This window comes from Phyllostomus discolor, chromosome 3 (assembly GCF_004126475.2).
Source record: "Phyllostomus discolor isolate MPI-MPIP mPhyDis1 chromosome 3, mPhyDis1.pri.v3, whole genome shotgun sequence".
NCBI classification, from domain to species: Eukaryota; Metazoa; Chordata; class Mammalia; order Chiroptera; family Phyllostomidae; genus Phyllostomus; species Phyllostomus discolor.
Window position 1 is genome coordinate 9,898,331 of NC_040905.2, and position 20,727 is coordinate 9,919,057.

Genomic DNA, 20,727 nt, shown 5'->3' on the forward strand with positions numbered 1-20,727 from the left:
CAAAAATTACTGAACTAGTAAGTTTAAAGAAATCAAACTTTCTTTGTATCTGAGCATTGCTGAAGATTTCATATGAAGTGAATACTGGGAAAGAAAAACTTCACTAATAACATTCCTTGGAAGTGTGAATCAATAAAATAGTATTAAAAATCTTGTTCAAGGCTTATGGTACATCTTTCCCCCCCTACAATTACCCCATGTTTACATACACACAGAAGAGATAGTTTAAAAAAGGAAAAATGCTTAGGAATTAGTAGTCAGAGCAATAATTTCATTTCCTTGAGGCCCATAACATGTTCAGCCACAGAGTAATTGTCCTCTTTTATAACCTATGTCACATGCCTTCACATGCGTGCACACACACAATCCATAAACAGGCATTCCTTAACATTTTTAAACAGTTTCAGCTTGGCTCAGTTCCAGTTAATCATATTAAAATGTCAAGAAAAGCAAGTATCAAAGACACAATCTGGTCCTTCCTGAACTTATTTACTCGTTCTTCAGAAAAAAGCCATGGCAGTGAGGAGCTGACTACATCCTGTCAGCGGACAGTTTAACGATGTCTCAGGCAGCATCTTCCACCGTATGGAACGGGCGGAGAGGCAGGGGACCCCCAGCGCAGGGGAGGGGCAGAGCGGCCCTGTGTGCCGGCATTCTCGGAGGCCTGCCGTGTAGGAGCAAAGCCACTGACAGGGACACTCTCAACTCTGAGTCATCTCGGGGTGCCAGTAGCATTTGAAATGTTATGCCAAAGAATTATTAGGAACCAAAACATTAAAATCACTCCCATGTGAGTGTGAAACTCAATCTTCTTGACTTTTAAAGGAAAGACGTTTCTTTTACAATTCCACCATTTTCAATGCCAGTAATTGCACACTGGATCAAAAGACTGATGAGGAATGGAATTGGAAACCTGGAGATAATTTAAGAATAGCTTAGGTAACCAGACCCAGCCTTTGAAAAGAACTCTACGGGGGAGGTCTTAAGTGATCCTAAGTCATGACCACAGCTCCTTGGACACCACCGCAGAAAAAGAAAACACCATTTATGTTTACATGGCCTCTGAAAATTCAGCTATGTCAGCTTGAGTTGATTTTTACAGCCATTTTCACAAGTGATTTAAGTTGCTAATTAATTGGCAAATGTTCAGTTCCCATCCACTCTAGTTATCTGGGTCAAGGGAAATAGACATGTCAATGCAACCAGCAAAGGAATAATTAGAAAATTCCTTTACAGCTCTGTGAGCCATATTCCTTTGCTGTAGTGAACCAAACGACACACTTACCATGGTCGACTCACAGTCTTAAAGTAGGCATACTTCCCACTTGATATGTAGCTTTATGTTAAATTGCATTTAAGACAAACTTCTGAAGTCCAAGGGCCTTCTTCTACAGATTTTAGAAAACAAAATAAGTAGAGCAATGATGATAGTGATGATGGTGGTGGGCAGAGCGTGCAGAGGAGGAGAGAAAGGGAGAAGGAAGGAAGAAAAAATGAATGGAAGGAAGGAAAGAGGAGCCATCTAAAAAATAAATCCCATGTTAAGAAAGTGAATGTATTTCTTTTCTCCAAATTCATGATTCTGTTATTCCTTTATTCCACACATTTTATTAAGTCCAAGTCACTCTTCTTGGCACTGGAAATGAAGTGGTGGTCAGGAACATATACTCTTCTTGTCTTCATTGGAGCTTCTAGTATAATGAAGGATATTGCCAATTATCAGATAATCTTACAAACAAATATGAAATTCATCACTGGGTCAAATGACTGCACGTGAGAAGCAAAGAGATAGGAGGGTCTGGAAAAGGCAGGGAAGGATGCTCTGAGAAGTGATACCTGAGGTGAGTTCTGAAAGGAGAAGAGGACAAGAACTCACCAGGTTAATGAGAGGAAGGAAGGGCACCCCAGGGGAGGGACCGACACATGAAAGGCTGGCTGTACAGCAGGAGAAGGCAAGAGGAGTAGGGATTAACAGAAAGCCAGTGGAACCCTGGGAAATGGGGTGGGGAGCAAGACAGAGCTGGCGGACCCGTGCTGAGGACTTCTGTTTGTGCCTTAAGAGCAATGGGAAGCCCCTGAAAGAATTTAAGCAGGTGAACGACATAGCCAAAATCACATGTGCACAACCATCAGTCTGGAGGCAGCGTGGGGGCTGGGCTAGAGGTAGCCCAGAGGGGCTCTGGGGAAACCAGCTGGAATGTCAGGGATGCTTATTCCTGCTGTCATCTGGCTAATGGTAGCTTAGACCGGGATGGTGTCCGAGAGATGAATAGAAGGAAAAGCCAAAATAATGTGAATTAAATTTGAAAAGGGAAAAGGGCATATGGAATAATCTCATGCAGTAAAACTAACTGCTTTGGGTGGGGGAGGTACGGTTAACACAACAGCAATACTTTATAAGGCCAAATACTGCTGATGACTCAGGCAACTGGCATTCTAAGTCTAAATAAGTCTACATCCAGAACTGTAACTAGTGAAGGTTGCTCTGAGGCCTTACACTTACTTGCCTGCCCAGCTAATCTAAGGCAAAGCTAGAACGGTGGGACTTCTGCTTCTGGTCAAGATATAAAAAAGCATAGAGCTTTATCACATTCATCGCAAGAAAAAGAAATAGTAAACCTAAATTTATATTTTTCCTTAAAGCCATAAAGACTACCAGACACGTACACACAAGAAGTCTAACTAACTAATTGCAGAGAGACACATGACCTTCAAAGAAGAGCAAAAAGTGGCCATTATTTTCACACCTGGAACAAACTGCCTAGCCTGAATACAGGCAGATGGAAGAGTGGGCCTAATACAGAAAGGTAGAGTTTGACGGAATGAAGAGAAATCGGCTGAACTTTTAACAACAGTGTGGGCTAGCAGGAAATGCTGGAATCTGGAAGGGTCCCAAACACAAAAACGTACCTGTCAGAACAACATTTCTACCCGCTGGAATTTTGCTGGGTCAGCAGCAGTTAGGGCAGAGGTTGGAGAGAGAGGGAAATCTCTCTGGCACTTGTACTGCTTAGGGTTCCAGAGCCCTTCTGCAGTTGGGTCTGGAGAAATCAAACTAAAACTGAAACCAAATCCCCTTCAAGTTCAACTCTTGAAGATCCCAAAGAGATCATCCCCATAGATGCAGCAAGAAATTGGGGGTTAGGCCAAAGGGCCAGGAGAAATCTCTATAATCTCACTGGCAAGAGTGAAATTGAAACCAATGAAATTAAAGTTGTAGCCCAGTCCCAGCTCAGCTAAACTCATCATAGGATCTGGATAAACATCCCCCTCCCAAGCTTAGGACAGAGGAAAGGGAAGGCATCTCTGGGAAACACAAAACAAAAATGCAGTCTAGCTTAGTCCCTATTGTTCTTTTATGCAAAATGTGTCGCCTACAATGAAAAATTATGAGATACAAAAATGTGACCCGCAATAAAAAAACCCACAGTCAAGAGAGACAGACCCACTGATGACCACAGACTGCAATCAGTAGAAGAGGTCTCTAAAACAACTATTTTAAATACATTAAAGAACTGTGCTAAATATGTTAAAGATGGACTATGTGGGTGAAAAGAAATAAAAATCTAAAGCTCTAAAGAAGATCCAAAGAGAAATTTTAGAATAGAAAACCATACTGGAAACAAAGAATGTAATAAACAAGCGTAAGAGAAGACAAACAAAAGATCAAGGAACTCAAAGACAAGTCAATAGAAAACAGCTAACATGAAATACAGAAATAAGAAAGAATTATAATACTGAAGATACTGCCAGAGGTACGTGGGTTAATAGCAAATGATCTAACATACATGTTATTGGTCCTCTCAGGACATTCTCTCTCCAAAATGGAATCCAATTAGCAGTCAATAATAAATTGATAACTGGAAAAAACCTCATATATTTAGAAATTAAACTACATACTGCTGACTCAATTAGAGCTTTAAATGCATGTATCAGAAAAAAGAATGATTTCAAACCAAGAATAAAAGGCAGAAAGAGTGATGAGGAAGAAATCAACTATCTTTGCTTCAGGTAATATAATTATGTATGTACAAAAAATCCAAAGGAATCAACAAACTACTATGACTACTGAGCAAACACGCAAGGTCGTAGGATACACGGCAATATATAAACATCAATTGTATTTCTGTATCCCAGCAACAACAACAATTGGAGACTGAAACTTTTTAAATACCATTATAGCAGCATTAAACCTAAAACTAAGAATTTTTTATTTGCAAGTCCTCTCTATTTGTAAACCGTGAAAACACCACCAAGAGAAATTCTGAGTAAAGGGAGAGAAATACCAAGGTCAAGGATGGAGGGACTTACTATTGTTAAGATAGCTATTCTCCAAAAATTACTGTGTATATTAAAATAATACCAACCAAAATCTTATCAGGGCTTTTACTGCATATTTTAGGATTGCATATTATAAATTTACATTAGTTAAGATATTGCATTGGTAGGGGAAAAAGCAAATAGAAAATGAATAGAGTGGATAAATAGACACATATAAGCAACAGAATTTCAACAAAACTAAATGCAATTCAATGGAAAAATATCAATGGTGCTGTAACATCAAATATTGCTAAAAGCAAATGGATTTCTGTGTGGAATCTAAGTGCCCCCCAAAAATCTAAAAAGTTTCTAGGAAAGAAAAAGAATATCTTCATGATTACAATAGTCAAAGATTGTTTTCAGTCTGGAACAAAAAGCACAATTTTAACCAAGTGGAAAAAGCTGTTCAATTTCATCAAAATTTAAAGCTTCTGCTTATAAAAGACACCATTTAGAAGGTGAAAAAAGGCAAACTACTCTGAGAAAAAAAAGCAGAATTTATTTATAAAAAATTATATACTTATTCTTACATGTTTCAACTTCAGTCACATTCAAAGCACTCTCTATTTGATGCGAGACATTTTTTCCACTGCTCCCAACAGTTTTTGAACTTGTCACTTTTGATGCCTTTTATTGTTTCTGCTGATTTTTTGTTTCATCTCTTCCTTATTGGCAAATTGTTTTCCTTTTTGCCATCCGGAACAAAAAAAAAGTTGCTTGGGGCAAGATCAGGTGAATAGGGAGGGTGGGGCATAGGGGTGATGTCATTTTTGGTCAAAAATTGCTGAACACGCAGCAGTGTGGGCAGGTGCGCTCATAAATCACCCACCATGAAATGGGCAAAAGCACTGAAAGAGTCAAACAAATTCACTGAAGCCAAACGCAGCCTCTCACAACAATGCCAGCTGGAACACTGATACAGATGGGTTCCTAGAACACTCACCTAGCAGGGGAAGCCTGCACTACAAGGGGCCCACACTTCAGGAGATAATCCTGGGCTTTTTGGGGTCCCCTTGTACATATGGATTCATTTCCAGAATACATAAAAAAGTTCTATAAATCAGTAATTTAAAAAACAACCTAATTTAAAAGAAGGGGAAAACTTAAACAGAAATCTTCCCAAGAAAGGGTATAGGAATAGCCAATAAGCATGTAAAAAGGTGCTTAACATCATATGTTATTAGGAAAATATAAATTAAAACCACAGCGAGATGCCACTGTCTGGGTAAATTTAAAGAATGACTATATCAAGTGCTGATGAAGCAGCTGAACTCTCAGACATGGCTTGTGGGAGTACAAAGATACCATCACTTTGGAAAACAGTGTAGCAGGTTTTATAAAGTTCCACATACCCTAGCTTATGGCACAACAATTGTACTCCTCGAAACACACTTAAGAGAAATAAAGGCATACGCCCACAGAAAGAAAGGGGCATACAAATGTTCATAGAAGCTTTATTCACAGCCGCCAAAAACTGTCAACAAATTAGTTGTCCATCAAAAAGAGTAAGTCAGTCCTGGCCATGTAGCTCAGTTGGTTGGAGCATCGTCCCATACACCAAAAGGTTGCAGGTTTGATTCTCGGTCAGATCAGGGCACATGCCTAGCTTGTGGGTTCGATCCCGGGTCAGGTGTGTACAACAGACAACCTAACAATGTCTATCCGTCTCTCTCTCTCTCACTCTCTGTCTCTCTCTCTCCCCCCGCCAAAAAACATATCGTCAAAGAGGATTTAAAAAAGAAATGGAAAAAGAATAAATAAATAAGTCAACTGTGGTACATGCATACCATGCATCTGTAGTCAGAAATGAAAAAGAACTGAAGACACACCCAACGGTATAGACGGACGCACTGACTCTACTTACTTCAAGCCCAAGCACACGCAAAACTAGCGCATGGTGCCGGCCACCAGGAGAGCCCTGCCTCTGGGGGAAGCGGCGCCAGGACCTTTCAGGCTGATGAAAACCAGCAGCGAAGCGGCAGCACAGTCACCAACGCCCGCGCACACGCAGGTCTGGGCGTTTTTGCTGTATGTAAATGATTTCCTTAATAAAAGAAAGAGGAGAAAAAACAATGGCACTTAACCACATGAAAAAATACACAGATACACAACAGTGTACATTCCACTCTCTATCCAGAATATTGAATTTATTATAAAAAACGTGACTTCGCAATGCAAGGGAAAAGTGCAAAGATGTATTATAAAATTAAGCTATCGAGGTCTACTTTTCAAAAGAGCTACACACAGGACAGGATTCTCACAGAGAAAGATTTTTATACAACCCGAGAGTCTGCCTCTAGCAGCCAGAGGCAGCCGCGGGGACATTCTTCAGGAGCACGCTCGTTTCGGAGGTCACCCTGAAAGATCGTGAGTGGCGTGAGTGGCGGCTGGATGGAAAAGGCTGGGCTCTGGAGCCAGGCGACCCCCAATGCAGAGCCCATCTGTGTCCGAGTTGCCCTGTGACCTGAGCCATCAGCCTGGACTCTCTGGGCCTCGATTTCTCCACCAGTAAAATGGAGAAAGGGCTGCTTTGAACGTGAAAGAAGACAACATATGGAAAGCGCTGGGAGCCTGGCGCAGAGGCAACTCCTTTAACGAGTTGCTGTAATGATGACTAACAGAGAGGAGACAGCCTGAGGGGAGGTGGTGGACTGGAGGGAGGGAGGGACGAGCTGGAGTTGTCAGGAGGGAGGTGTTTGTTTTGCTGAGCAACCCCCCCACCGCCCGCCCGCCCAGTGCTACCCCGTGCTGAACGTCTGAATTTCAGAAGGTATTTTCTGTAGTAATGAACCAGCCCTCTCTCCCTCCATGGATGGCTCCAGAAGTCTGGTTCTAGTTGGCCGCTCAGTACCCACCCATGAAACAAACAAACAAATAGGCAAACATCAGCGGGGCTCAGATGGCTGCCTGGGTTTTCCATAATCTGGACGTGGCCCCATGTGTAGTTACTAAGGATAATAGGGCTGCATGCACCCCCAGGTCCCTTCAAATCCCATTCTTTTGGAAGAACATAATTATAGTGATGACTGACTCTTTGAGATCAATTTTCTAAAACGTTCGCTTAGTACCTGAGGGTTTGCCCACGTCCAGGTCCTCCCTGCCCAGCCTGAGTGTTCTCCTCCGGGGAACCAGGCACCCCACTTCTGCCTGTCTGACTGTGAAATGCGAAGACAGTCCCATCAGAGACACGGAGTAATCTGGGCCCAGACAGGATTTCTCCGGCTTTACCCCGTCGTTATCGTCTCATTTCAGTGGATCTTGGAACGGCAGGGCCTCTCTACGGTGATGAGCAAACCCCGTCACGCCCCCTCCTTCCTGCTGAGATCTGGGGTTCGCTCTATCGTTTCCATTTTCTTGAGCTTCATTCCCTCGTGAGGTCCCTTAACACACAGATAGAGAACTTGAACTGGAAAGTTTTTCTTATGAGGAAATAAAATCTCTCCTTCAAGTATCACCTCGGGATTCTTTATCCATCCTTAGAAGAAAACCTGGATTAATGAACACACCTCCCCTTAACATGGCAGGTCTGCCTGCACTGCCGCAGCGGCCAGCAACCGCCCTGACCACACCGCCCACAAACCGAGATGTTCCTCATTGCTCTCTGCTCGCGCCCTTGTGCCTTCCTTCAAAGTGCTCACCACAATTTGCAATTGTTTTTTTTTTTGCATGTCTCTTTTACAAGAAAATACCCAGAGGGGCCACACTGAGCCATCTTAGTTGAGGCTGTACCCCCAGTGCCTGGCCCACCAGGGGCGCTCAACAGACTCTGGACACCGGAGTGCATATGGTTAGATGTGTTTGAATAGCTCATGTTCTCTCCTTAGCCTTCTGTGACTGGACCATACATCTTAGTCCTCCTGAGAGCTTTCCAGTTGCAAAGCGCAGAGAGCAAGGAGGGAACAGATGTCTGTGGATGAGGCTGGTATAAAGAAACAGGAAGTGGAGAGGCTGGCCAGAGTACATGCTTTTCTCAAAGGCTCTCGAATTCCAAAAAAAATTTTTAACCACTAGGATTGCTGAGGGTAATATGTTTATGGCTGGATCGGGCCTGCGGGCCATCATTTCACAAGCTCTCTTCCAACCTTTCCTCCGCAAACACCGTTTCCAGGCCCCGCTTCTCCTCGCCCTGGAAGCAATCCAGTGTGGCCATGTCTCTCTTGAGTTTGCTTAACTGACCAGGGCTCACACACAGCACCGGGGGCCCAGGGTCCAGGGACGGTCACCTTCCGGGGTCTGGACAGGAAAGGGCTCCCCCAGCAGCCAGAAGGCCCGAGGCCTCCCAGCAGATGGCCCACACTGTTGTTGGCTCCCAGAGTTTACAGTCAATATGTCTTTTTTTTACCATGAGCTGCTGACAAGCCACTTAATGATAATAATATTTATAAAACAGCCTAAACAAAGATCTCTGGCCTTGGAAAAATCCAGACCATACATTTCTCGATAATGTTTTCCTTCAGCACCAGTCTTGACAAGAAGAACAGGAGTCCCCAGTTGCCCTGATCTCCCACGGATAGATGGGTCCCAAACAAGCAATCCAATCAAAAAGAAATAATGCAGCCAGTGACTCCTCCTGACCAGGGTAATGAAACTAGCCCAGGAGTTCCCATACCTGGCCGTGGGCTGGAATCACCTCTGGCCTCACCCCTGGAAATCCTGACTAAGTCTGGAGTGCCAGGAATTCATATCGTCAACAAGTTCCCTAGACAATGGGGCACATCCAGGGACTCAAATCTAGAAGCCACTGCCTACATTCGCAGCATCACCTTCACTAGCAAATTCTCAAAACTCTGGAAGTGAGGCCCTCAAAAGGACAGACGCATTCTAAAATTTGAAAGCTACTGATCTATGTCACAGCTGATAAACTTTACTAAGGAGCCAGATGGCAAATATCTTAGGCTTTGTGAGTCAAGAGGCAAGTCGAGGTAATTATGTAGACTCTTATATAACAATTGAAAATGCAACCATTTGTTGTGGGTTAAATCGTGTCTTGCCCCCCACCTCTCCCAGCAAAGACATGTTGATGCCCTAACTTCCAGTATCTTGGAACGTAGCCTTGTTTGGAAGGAGTCCTCACAGAGGTAATGAACTTAAGATGAGGTCATTAGTGTGGGCCCTAATCCAGTGTGGTGGGTGTCTTTATAAAAAGGGGAAACTGAACACAGAGAGAAACACGTAGAAGAAAGACGATGTGAGACACCGAGCAAGGGACGCTGGGGCTACCAGCAGCTGGGGCAAGGCGCGGGACGGATTCTCCCTCCAGCCCTCAGGGGAAGCCAACCATGCTGACACCCGGGCTTCCACTCAGCCTCCGTACTGTGAGACCGGAAGTCTGGCGTATAAGCCACTCTGGACTACTTTACTATGGCAGTCCTAGAAAACTAACATACCATGTAACATGTAAAAACGCTTCTTAGCTCAAGGGCCATACAAACACAGGCAAGCAGCTGGCTAAATACAGCCCATGGGCCATGTCTAAACTGTGCCCATAATCTTATAGTAGACCCAGTTTCAGGTCCCCAAATCCACCTCAAATATCACGTCTTTGGAGATATTTTCCCCCAAAATCTGAGTAATGCTGAGCCTGTACTTCAGGGGACATGCCAGCCTTGCTCACTGCTATATCCTAAGAACTTGAGACATGTATAACTTTCAATAATTAATTATTACCCTGGCCAATGTGGCGCAGTTAGTTGGAGCATCGTCCCATGGACGAAAACGTTGTGGGTTTGATTCCCGGTCAGAGCACTTAGGCAGGTTGAGCGTTTGATCCCCAGTTAGGGCATGTACGAGAGGCAACAATCGATGTTTCTCTCTCATCTCTCTCTCTCTCTTTCTCCCCCTCTTTAAGTAAAAGTAATAAAATGTTCTCAGGTAAGGATAAAAAAATTTTTAAATAATTATTCAATGAATGCAAGAATTTAAGATGATCATCAGAAGCTCTTTCAGCTAGAAGAGACTACAGACTTCACTCATCACAGCCCTCCAGTTTCAGAGGGGCAGCTTGAATCCATGGGGTGTCAGTGGTTGCCCAAAGTGACACCGTGGAACACTCCAGATGAAAATCCACTCGTCCAGACTCCCCAACTTAGAGGCCTTTCATCACACCACTTCCCCTCTTATGCATACCTAAGGCTATCCTGAAACATTGGTAATTTATACTCAATACGTTATCCACATTTTCGCACAAGGGGTCTGCAAACAGAGAGGGGTGTGCTAGGAACTGAGACGAGGTTGGCGCCTGGCCATAAGGCAGCCGAGGCGGGCTGAGCAGGAGGCACAGCAGAACACTCACGGATGGAAACTTGGGTGGACATCTACCGGGGCTGCCTAGCCCCCACGCCTTTTGTTCCCACACCTGACTCCATTCTGGGAATCCGCTCTTTCCCGTAGTGTGTAGCCATGGTAGGAGGTAGTCTCGGAGCCCACCTTCCAACCAGAAAGAGAAGGACCAATCCATATAGTACCTGCCCACGGGTATAGTCAGGGGCCTGTACGTGGCTTAGGCTCACTCTGTCTGACCCTGGCTCCCAGACTGTGTAACTCCCAAGTGACACAGGGCACAGTACACAGGATGAGGCAAAAGTCAGTTTACAGTTGTTTGTATGGAAAATAATATAATAACTAATAATTGATACAAAAATAAACTCTTTCTCATACTCACAACTATAAACCTACTTTTGCCACACCCTATATTAATTACTGATTGCCATGGAGCAAATGATTACAGACTAATCCTCTTACAAATAACATCCCTTGCTTTGCTTATAGGTATACAGGGGTCAGAACTCTGGGATGTTGTGGCTAGGTTCTTTGCTCAGGGTCTGTGGTAGTTAATGTTATGTGTCAACTTGGCTAGGCTAAGGGATGCCCACTGAGGGGGTAAAGCATCATTTCTGGGTGTCTGTGGGGGTGCTTCTGCAGAAGACTAGCATCTGAAATCAGTCGAGTGAGTAAAGAAGCTGGCCCTGCCAGTATGGGCAGGCATCATCCAGCTGACACCCTCTGGAGAACACAAAGGGGGAGGAAGGGCAGATGTGCTGTCTTCCTGAGCTGGGACATTCCTCCTCTCCTGCCCTTGGACCTCAGTGCCCCTGGTCCTCAGGCCTTCAGACCTGGACTAGGACCGACACTGCTGGCCTCCCAATCCTCAGGCCTTCGGGCTCAGACTGAAGGACACCACTGGTGTTCTGCTTCTCCAGCTTGCGGGTGGCAGATCATGGGTCTTCTCAGCCTTATGATCATACTAACCAATGCCCATAGTAAATCTGTGTGTGTGTGTGTGTGTGTGTGTGTGTGTGTGTGTCTTTCTATCTCTATCTTCTATTGGCTCTATTTCTCTGGAGAACCCTAACACAGAATCTACAAGATACAAGATATTGGCAGCCATGGTCTCACTAGACATGCTTCTTCCAAGCTCCTTCTTATTATTTAGTAAAATTCAGTTCCTTGCAGTTGTAGGACTGATTTTCTTGTTTCCTTTCTGGCTGTTGGCTGGGGGGGTCACTCTCAGCTCCTTGCAGTAGTTTTCTGGTCCTGCCCCATGCCCCCTCCAAGTTCAAAGCCTGTAATGGCACACAGCATCCTTCAATGCTTCGAATCCCTCTGACTTCCCATCTGCCTCCTTCTTCTGCTCTAAAAGGCTCATATAATTAGATCAGTTCCATTTTGATTATCTCTATATTTTAAGGTCAACTGACTTTGAACTCTATCCCTGCAACATCCTTTCACATCAGTGCCTGTACTGAACACGCAGGGGATGGGGATCTTGGGACATCCACAGCATTCTGCCTACCACGGGGAACCCTGGAGGTCACCTTCACTGCAGAGGCAGCGGTGGCAGTAACGACCCGGCCACTCGGTTTCTGTCAGAAGACAGAGACCGTGGCTCTGCCCCCCAGGTCCTGCTGCCTGGGTCTCTGCTGTTTCCCACCTCCTGCTTCTTGGTTCCTATCGTTCCCAAAGTTGGCCCCCTAGCCTCTCATCAAACCTGATGGCACCTAATATAAGTAGATAAATCTCCATTTACATGACATTAGCCAAAGCCTGCTTCTGCTGCTTGCAATCAAGAAGCCTGATCGTCTCAGGCTCTAATAAGTATGCAGTAGTCCACCACAAAGCAGGGATGCTTCTGGAAGGAGTGGGGTAGGGTAGGAAAGACCACAGGTACACGGGAGCTTTGTCAAACCACGAGTCCGGCCTGCTGAAATACCGCAGTCCTGCTACCCCACAGGGAGTCAACCACTGCTTTATTTAAACAAAGGCAGTCACTGGCCTATGTGGTAAAAATAAATTAACCGGGCAATTCAAACCTTTGTTTAATTCTTTATTTTTTTATTTGAAAAAAAAAAGGACTAGACAAAAGCTGAAGTTAAACAAACTAACACTAGTTGAAAAATGAAAAGTCTGTTAAAAAATCTCTTGACCTCATATAGTTGTTATACTGTATTTAACTTGGTGTTTTCCTAAACCAAACAAATTCTTCCCACAGACTCAGCTGAATAACACGTACTTCAAGGCTCGGCTTCTGCACCTGAGCTTGTATGCAAGGTCACCTTTCAGGACGAAAGCTGACTTGGGCAGGGTTTGGGGTTGGCAGCAATGGAAGTGTATAGATATTGGGGTATCCCCTTCTAACCCAAAACTTCCTCCCAGGGATTTCTATGTCCCGTGGAGTGAAAAGATGTGGTCAGCTCATTTAATCTGCTCGCAAGAGCCCACACTGTCTCACCTTCCGACCTAGGTTTCTCTGGCCCTAAACGAATCACAGGAACGTAACCGCTTCAGGTAAACAGCATGATCTGCCTAGGTAAGCCTGCATAAGCAGTCCCCAATGCACAGAAAAAAAAAAAACACACAGAAAACAAAGCAGTCCGCTCTGCCCCGAACCTTGACATGGTTTACAGACGATAATCTTTATGTGGAAAAACACGTTTGCGCCAGCCTCCCTGAGCAGCGCTGTGGCAGCTCCTTCCTCCTTTGTTGAACTTAACTTGGAAAAAGCACTGCAGAGTGGGGAGCGGTTGGCACCGGGCAGAACGTGCGTGTGTTTCCACAGTCTGCTCCAGCATAAACACACCACGCTTACCAGGCAGCGAGGAGTCAGGAACTGCCCGGCCCGGGGAAGACAAAGGCCACGCCCAGGGAAATCAGGAGAGAGACCCAGTGCACACTCTGTGCCCGTCTTTTCCCTTCTCGCCCCGCCCACACTCGGGGCTCTCCCTTGGCTCTGCACAGCTCCAGGCCCCTGGAATACAGCATCCAGCATTTCGCCCCAGAATATGGTGCTCAGTACCTCCTGCTTGCTTTCAGGAGCAGGTAGGGAAAAGTGAAGGAGACATTTCCTACTCTACGCTCTTGATTAGTGAGTGCAAAGGACATCTGATCGGTACAGAGGTTTGGACTCGGGAGCCTGACGGCCTGCATTTGAGTCTAATGCCATCACAGTGTTTGCCATAAATCCCAGTTACTGCCCCTGGGTCACTGTGCAGTGTGCTGGTGCCTGGGAGGCTCTGCTCCGTGCAGCCATTCAGGGACTCATTCGGGCTCCTTCCCTCTCATGGCCCTGCCATCGCTCAGGGCCTTGGAGGCCGCAGGAGAGAAAAGTGACCGTTGTCTGCAGGTATGCATATCACGCTCACCCACCAGCCCGTGAACCAACACTCAGGGTCATGGTCCCCAATCTACAAGAAAGGCTGAGAAATGCAGTCTAGCTGCATGCCCGGAGGAAGAGGTAAATGGTTTGGTGAGCGACTACCCAGTCTCTGCCACAGCCTCTTAATTACAAAAGTGCCCGTGTTTTAACTTCTTTCCCTGTTAAGTGGGAGCAATAGCCAGGGTCCTCCAGAGAAAGTGAACGTGTGTGTGTGTGTGTGTGTGTGTAAGAAAAAGGGGTGTGGGAGGGCACTCTGCTTTATTCGAAGCTTACTGATTTAAATTAATCTCAATCTAAAACATACCTTTCCCAGCAACACCTAGACCAGTGTGTGACCAAATACCTAGGTGCCACGGACCAGCCAGTTTAATACAGAAAATTAACCATTACAACGGGTATGAGAAGCGAGTATCATAAAGCACCCAGGACCGTGCCTGGCCCCCGGCAAACTCTCTGCAACTGCCAGCTCGCTGTCACCTCTGTTGTGACTGACTTGTTTCTCACGCTGTTGTCAGCGTCACTGCGCACGGAGGCCTGAACGCAGCCCCGTGGCCCCACCACCCTCCCAGCCTCTCTCCTCAGTTACCCGGTCAAAATACCTAGGGAGAGATGGACCTGAAAAGGGCTAGTTTTCCTGAGACAAATTACTTCTTTATTTGTTTTCCCATCTGCTATCTCCCTCGGCCCTGCACTCAGACCTACGAAGGGGCAGGGCCAAGTGAGCCCTGCCGTCCTTCTCTTGGAGCTGCGGGTCAGTGGGGCGGCTGCCCTCCCGCTCCCCCTTCCCAGTCCATGTCCTGCCCCGTCCTCCAGGTGCCGCTCTAGGAGGGCCACCTGCCCTGTGCGGGAGGGGCCTCTCTGAGCACCCGATCTAAAATTCGGTATGCTGCCTCCTGCCCCCACAGAAGTAACATGTGACGAGCGTTGAGTGAGTAGGACCTGCTGAAATACCTCTATTAATACTACTCTTTAGGTGCTCCATGAATTACATAGGTTTTTGTAGATAGATCTTAGGGAACCCAGTTCACCACCTAAAACATTTAAACTATTATTTCCATGGGAAAACAAGCCCGACGATTCAATAAATAAACCCAGGAATGAACTTCTGGAACATGACTCTGTTTATAAGGGGGTTTCCTGCACAAGTGCTGACACCAGAACTGGCCTTCGGCACAGCTGGGAGGCAGTGAGAGTTTGGCTTTGGGTCCCTCGCATTCCCCGGGTCCCAGGGCTCGGCCTTTGGCAGCTGGTCTGTGGTCTTCACCATTGCTGATGCTAAAAGAAAGGACAGAAGCAGAAGCCAGAGGTCCGGGCACCTGACCTGGCTCTGTCTGAACCAGCTGTGTGACCTCAGGTAAGTCTTTTTACTCTGGTTCCCTTGACTGTAAAGCAAGGGGGAAGGGGCAGATAAATTCCTGACAGGTTGACTTCCAGCTGTCTTGTTCTCTGTCTGCACCGTCACCCTCCACGGGGTCAGCTGCCTGGACACCAAGACTCACACGGCCCAGCTCCCTCTCATCCTAAGTAGCGGTTCTCAAGTCTCAAAGAGGGATGATGACGAAAAGCTGTCAACACACAGAGGAATTCACTGGTAACGGTGGCAGGGCAGGCCCAGAGCCACTCTGCTGCAAGGATCTTTGAGGACCACGGGCCCCAGCCATTGAGCCTTAAATCCTAACAACTGGGAAACAGCACACTCTCCCCTCTCACCAGCTGGGCCCGGGATTAGATACCCGGCCACGCACGGCCAGAGAGAGAATGTTCACGCAGCCTGAAATGGTCGGGGTAACCGGGGCCATGCGGAGTTCAGTTGGGGAGAGTCATTCAGCCGCAGGCACTGCCCCTCAGAATCCAAACAGACCCCTTCGTGGGCAAATCATTTCAGCCACCTGAGCTGCCGTGCTTTACGATGCCCTTGGTGCGCAGTCCCCTGCCCCACGAAAAGCACGATCCCCTCTCCCCAAGGACAGTGGTGACCCCTGTAGCACTTCTTCTCCCTGACCTGCGTGCTGGCCAATCACGCTCTCCTGAAACTAGATACTCTGAGGCCAGACCTGTGCATAGCAAAAGAGACCGCCCGGCTCACTAATCCAATGAAAGGATAGCTTTACGCAGGGCACATAGCGTTCCCCTCAGCCCATAATGCCTGCATGTGTCTGGGGGTGGTGCTGCCGCTAAACACCCCAGACGAACCTAAGCCTGCCGAGCAGTCCACCCACTCTTGTCAGCCCCAGGGCAAAGTCCCTCAGACGGTGTCGTACGGCACAGGCCTAGTCCTGAGAGCTCGGGCTTGGCCAGCTGCTGCAACCCACTCAGTACGTGACCCCGGACAAGTCTTGTAAATTCTGCGGGACCTCCTGGCGTTAGGATTCTGCCCATAGGATCACACGTTACCATACAGTCATGGCACTCCTCACTTTCACCATTTTCTCTCCAAAACAATAAAGTTAAAAAACAAGAGAAAACAAACAGCAGCTACCTGCGACTGCCCCCCACTCACCCACTGGGCAAGTGGCCTTATCCTCACTTTACAGGTGAGGAAAGGTTTGGGGGGACACAATTAAGTCCCCCACCAAATTCATAGTTTGAAGCCCTAACCCCAATATGGCTGTATTCGGAGATAAGACCCTAGGAGGTAATTCAGGTTAAGTGAGGTCATGAGAATAAGGCCGAAATCCCGTCAGACCAGTGGCCTTATAAGAAGCGGAAGGGAACTCGCGCACCCATGGGAACAGAAGGGTCAGATCACCCAATATGGAGGAGGGTCAGACCAGAGAAGCCCCACTGCCCAAGGATCTTTGACACTGTTACCGTTCTGGCCGAGTCACCTTCCACAGTCAGAGAGAGATGACATAGAAAGGCCAGTTTTTGAATGCATCCTTCCCTGTGAAGGGCAGACAGCCATCCCCCATCAGAAAATGAGGTGACCGCGGAGGCTTGGAAATTCTGCATAAAGTCTCCAGGCAGCAAGAGAACCACTGCCCAACCCCCAGGGGAGAAGGCAGCGTGGAAAGCCCAGGCGAAAGCAGCCTGCTTCGGGCTCTCTCTGTCATCGCCCACAAAAAGGAACACATTTTTTTAAAGATTTTATTTACTTATTTTTTTAGTGAGGGAAGGGAGGGAGGAAGAGAGAGAGAGAGAGAAACATCAATGTGCGGTTGCTGGGGGTCATGGCCTGCAACCCAGGCATGTACCCTGGCTGGGAATCGAACCTGCGACACTTTGGTTCACAGCCCACGCTCACTCCACTGAGCTACGCCAGCCAGGGCTAAAAAGGAACATATTTCACATTGAAATCCAATACACACCTCCCCAAATCTGAGTGGTCTTCAACTGTAAGATACCATAATTTTACCACTGAGATAGAAAAAAAATGCTGCCTATAATAAAATTCATCATGATTTCAGAGATTTATAATAAAATAATAGGAAAACGTACATCTTAGATGGGAAGGATATGTCTTGAATGGAATACAGAGAAAATTTCAAGCCCTAATACTAACTTTTGTTATGTGTAATCCACTTCGATATTTACGATTCTGTTCTATTCTATTTAATATCATTTCTCCCTCAAACACTGGTAATGACCCATTAAATTGATTTCTAATCCCATAATGAGTTGCAACCTATAATTTGAAAAACACTGGGTTAGAATTAAGGTATAGGACCCCTAGATGGTTTTAATGAGAATCGCCGAGAGTTTAAATAAATCTACTGGTAGGACAACAGAATCCGAGTGGTGACTGCTGTATAGCAGCGGTCCCCAACCTTTGTGGCACCAGGGACTGGTTTCACGGACAGTTTTTCCATGGAAGGGGGTGGAGAGGGTGGGTTGGGGACGCGGGGACAGGAGGCAGAGCTCAGGCAGCAATGCCAGTGAGCGAGCCCCTCCCCTGCTCACCTCCTGCTGTGTGTCCCAGTCCCTAACAGGACACGGGACAGCACCAGTCTGTGGCCCAGGAGTTTGGGGCCCCTGCTGTGCACTGTATCAGTACACGTCTCTGGGCTGAATTGCCTAGAAGCTTGAGGGAGACCAGCATGCAGACATTGCTATGGGAATGATTCAAGACCCTAATGCTATGGATGTTCCTTGCTGTAATTTAGCTACAAGACCTGTCAGCCCGGGCATTTCTGAGCACTGATTCCTGCATGCCTCCTGTATGTTGTAAGGCATGTGTCCAAAATTAGAGTGACTGGAAGCACCTGAGAAGTGTAATAATTCTGTTCTGTAACACCCCTGCCTGCGGTGTTAGGCGACTATTTATACATCTAGGTTAAGAGGAAAATACCCTAACTGCTGTCCTACAGGTCTCTACAAACCCAAGTATAATGGTTCACCAGAATGCTACTTGGGTGCCACAGTTTTCCTCTTATCCTGCGGTCAAACCCGTTCCATTCCCAGGAGCAATCAGATGAAGGGTTGTTCCGTGGCTCACTTCTTAAGCTCTTTGCTATGCCCTGAGCATCCCTGGGGGGAGAGGTGCAGAGGGCCACAGATCACTGAGTGACCTTCTGCAGGGATTATACCCAAGCTGAACGCCCCATCAAGAGAGGCACAGCAGGGAGAAGACCACTCAGTTCCTCTATTTTGTGCTTCACATGAAATGAAGACTAGTCAGGAGCTATCCAGAACACAGACATGGAAAACTTTTGCCTTTCTAAAGGATTTCCAGGAGTGGGCTCTCCCTAGTAGCTCTATACATACGGAAACAAACATAAATGGAATTATTATGAGCTGGACAAAGTTTACTTCTTAGTTTTCCAATTTAGTGTGGGTCTTTGAAAATATTGCCTTGGAGAAGAACATTCCCATTTAGGACAAGAGTATCAGAAAGGCCAAAGAACAAGCCAAGTGTGATCCAAGAAACTCAGACCAAGGTGTTCAAACCTGGGGCTTCACAGACAGATAATTGCTGGCAGATCAGGCCTCCTGCCACTCTCCGGCCGAGCTGAGACTCTGGACTGTCTGGAACCACAGCAACGCGTGGTCAGGGCGACCGCACAGGCTGCCGCTGCACAACAGCAGCCGGGCGAGGGGATGCCCAGGGGCTGAGATCCAGCTCACACCCCTCTTGCCCGGTGCGCATCCTGGAGCCAGCTGCCTCTGCCTGGCAGGAGAGGTCCCTGTCGGAGTTTGCAATAAGGCCGGCCCCATGTGGGCTAGTGGAAGGCCCGGCAATGGGGAGGGAGGCAGTGAGTCATCAGTTCTATAGTACTTCGGGCAATCTGCAAACCACTCACAATTCTCCCCAAACATCAGCCAGCTCTATGGAATAAATTGGCTTAGTCCAGAAATCTGAGCTTTAGTCCGATACTACATGTACTTATGACACATTTGAAATGGAGTTGCAAAACTCTCCTAGAGCCTATTTATTAGAATTTGGTTCAAAACTCCGCATGCAATGGGAGGAGAGGAGCTGGGGACGAAGGGAACAGACGGAGGAGAGGGGGCATCAGACAGAGCCCCTGCGGAACAATCTCTCTCTCAAACTGGAGTTGCGGTTATTGAAACAGACTACAGTTTGGTATGTCCTCCGTAACCCCATGCTCTGGCCTCAGGTTTTAGCTGAAACAGACATTTCTTCCACCTGGAAAACCTACCGGTTCCCAACACAGCCCCAGCAGACTAGTTCCCTTCATTGTTGATTAACCACTCCGTGCGTGGGCACAAGAGCCAGGTAACAGAATTTGGGACTTGCTGTAGGTATGACGGCAAACCCAGGCCATCCCCTGAGAAGTTCTCCTTCTCATCAAATGAAAACTATGTGTTGCAACTTCTCACTACAGCCCCAGCCCTGCTTCTGGAATGTTCCCCCATTGCTTTTTCCCAGGCTCTCAGAGACCAGTCCGACTAGCACAGCAGCTACACAACAACACGGCCTGGCCCTGGCTCATGCTCCTTTCCAGTGGAACACCCGCCCCCTGATCACCTTTCAACACTCTGCTAATAAGCCTCCTCTCCCTCCTCCCTGAAAGCTCCCCTCACTCCCACAATGGGACACTAACTCCCAATCCTTCCAATGTCAGAACACATGTAGCTCGGTCCACCTCAAGGCCTTCGTGCGGGTTTTCCAGTCTCCCTGCCACCCACATCCCCAGGGCTGACTCCTCTTCATCCTCCAAGTCCCCATGCTGAGATTTCCCTTGAGAGGCCACGCCTACAGCTTTTCTCCGCCCCCACCCCCTCCACCATGATATTTCCTTCATGATTTCTATCACAACTTGTAAAAATGTATTTCTTTGTTCAGTGTTCCTTGCTGGTCACACCGACTAGATTTTGATCTCCAGTGAGGACAAGCACCTTATCTGCTTTACTTCCTTAGCATACTGGCTGGGGCAGAGGTGAGCACTCCATAGAAATTTGTTGAATGTGTAAGTAAACAGATGAGACAATCTCATAGCATTTAGTTTTTAGCTCTCTAATGTAGGGCCACCACACAATTTGTTATCCAAACCCAGCCACTTTGGAGGGTGAAAGGGGATGCTAACGGTTAACTGTGTTGAGAGAAAACAGGCATCAACCAGGGTGTGTGGTCACCACACCCCACATCTCCTCCTAAATGTCCCGTCTTTACCAACTAAGTTCTCGAGACCCATCGAATCTTTCAGATGCCACCTGCTACACCATTCCCCTTTTGTGAAGTCCAGAACCTTTCTGATCAGGATCAAATCTTTGACTTGATGTCTCCACAGAACAGCTTCATCATCTACGTCATTGGTGTCAGCTCCAGGAAGGCTGAGCGTTTCTCCGTCAGC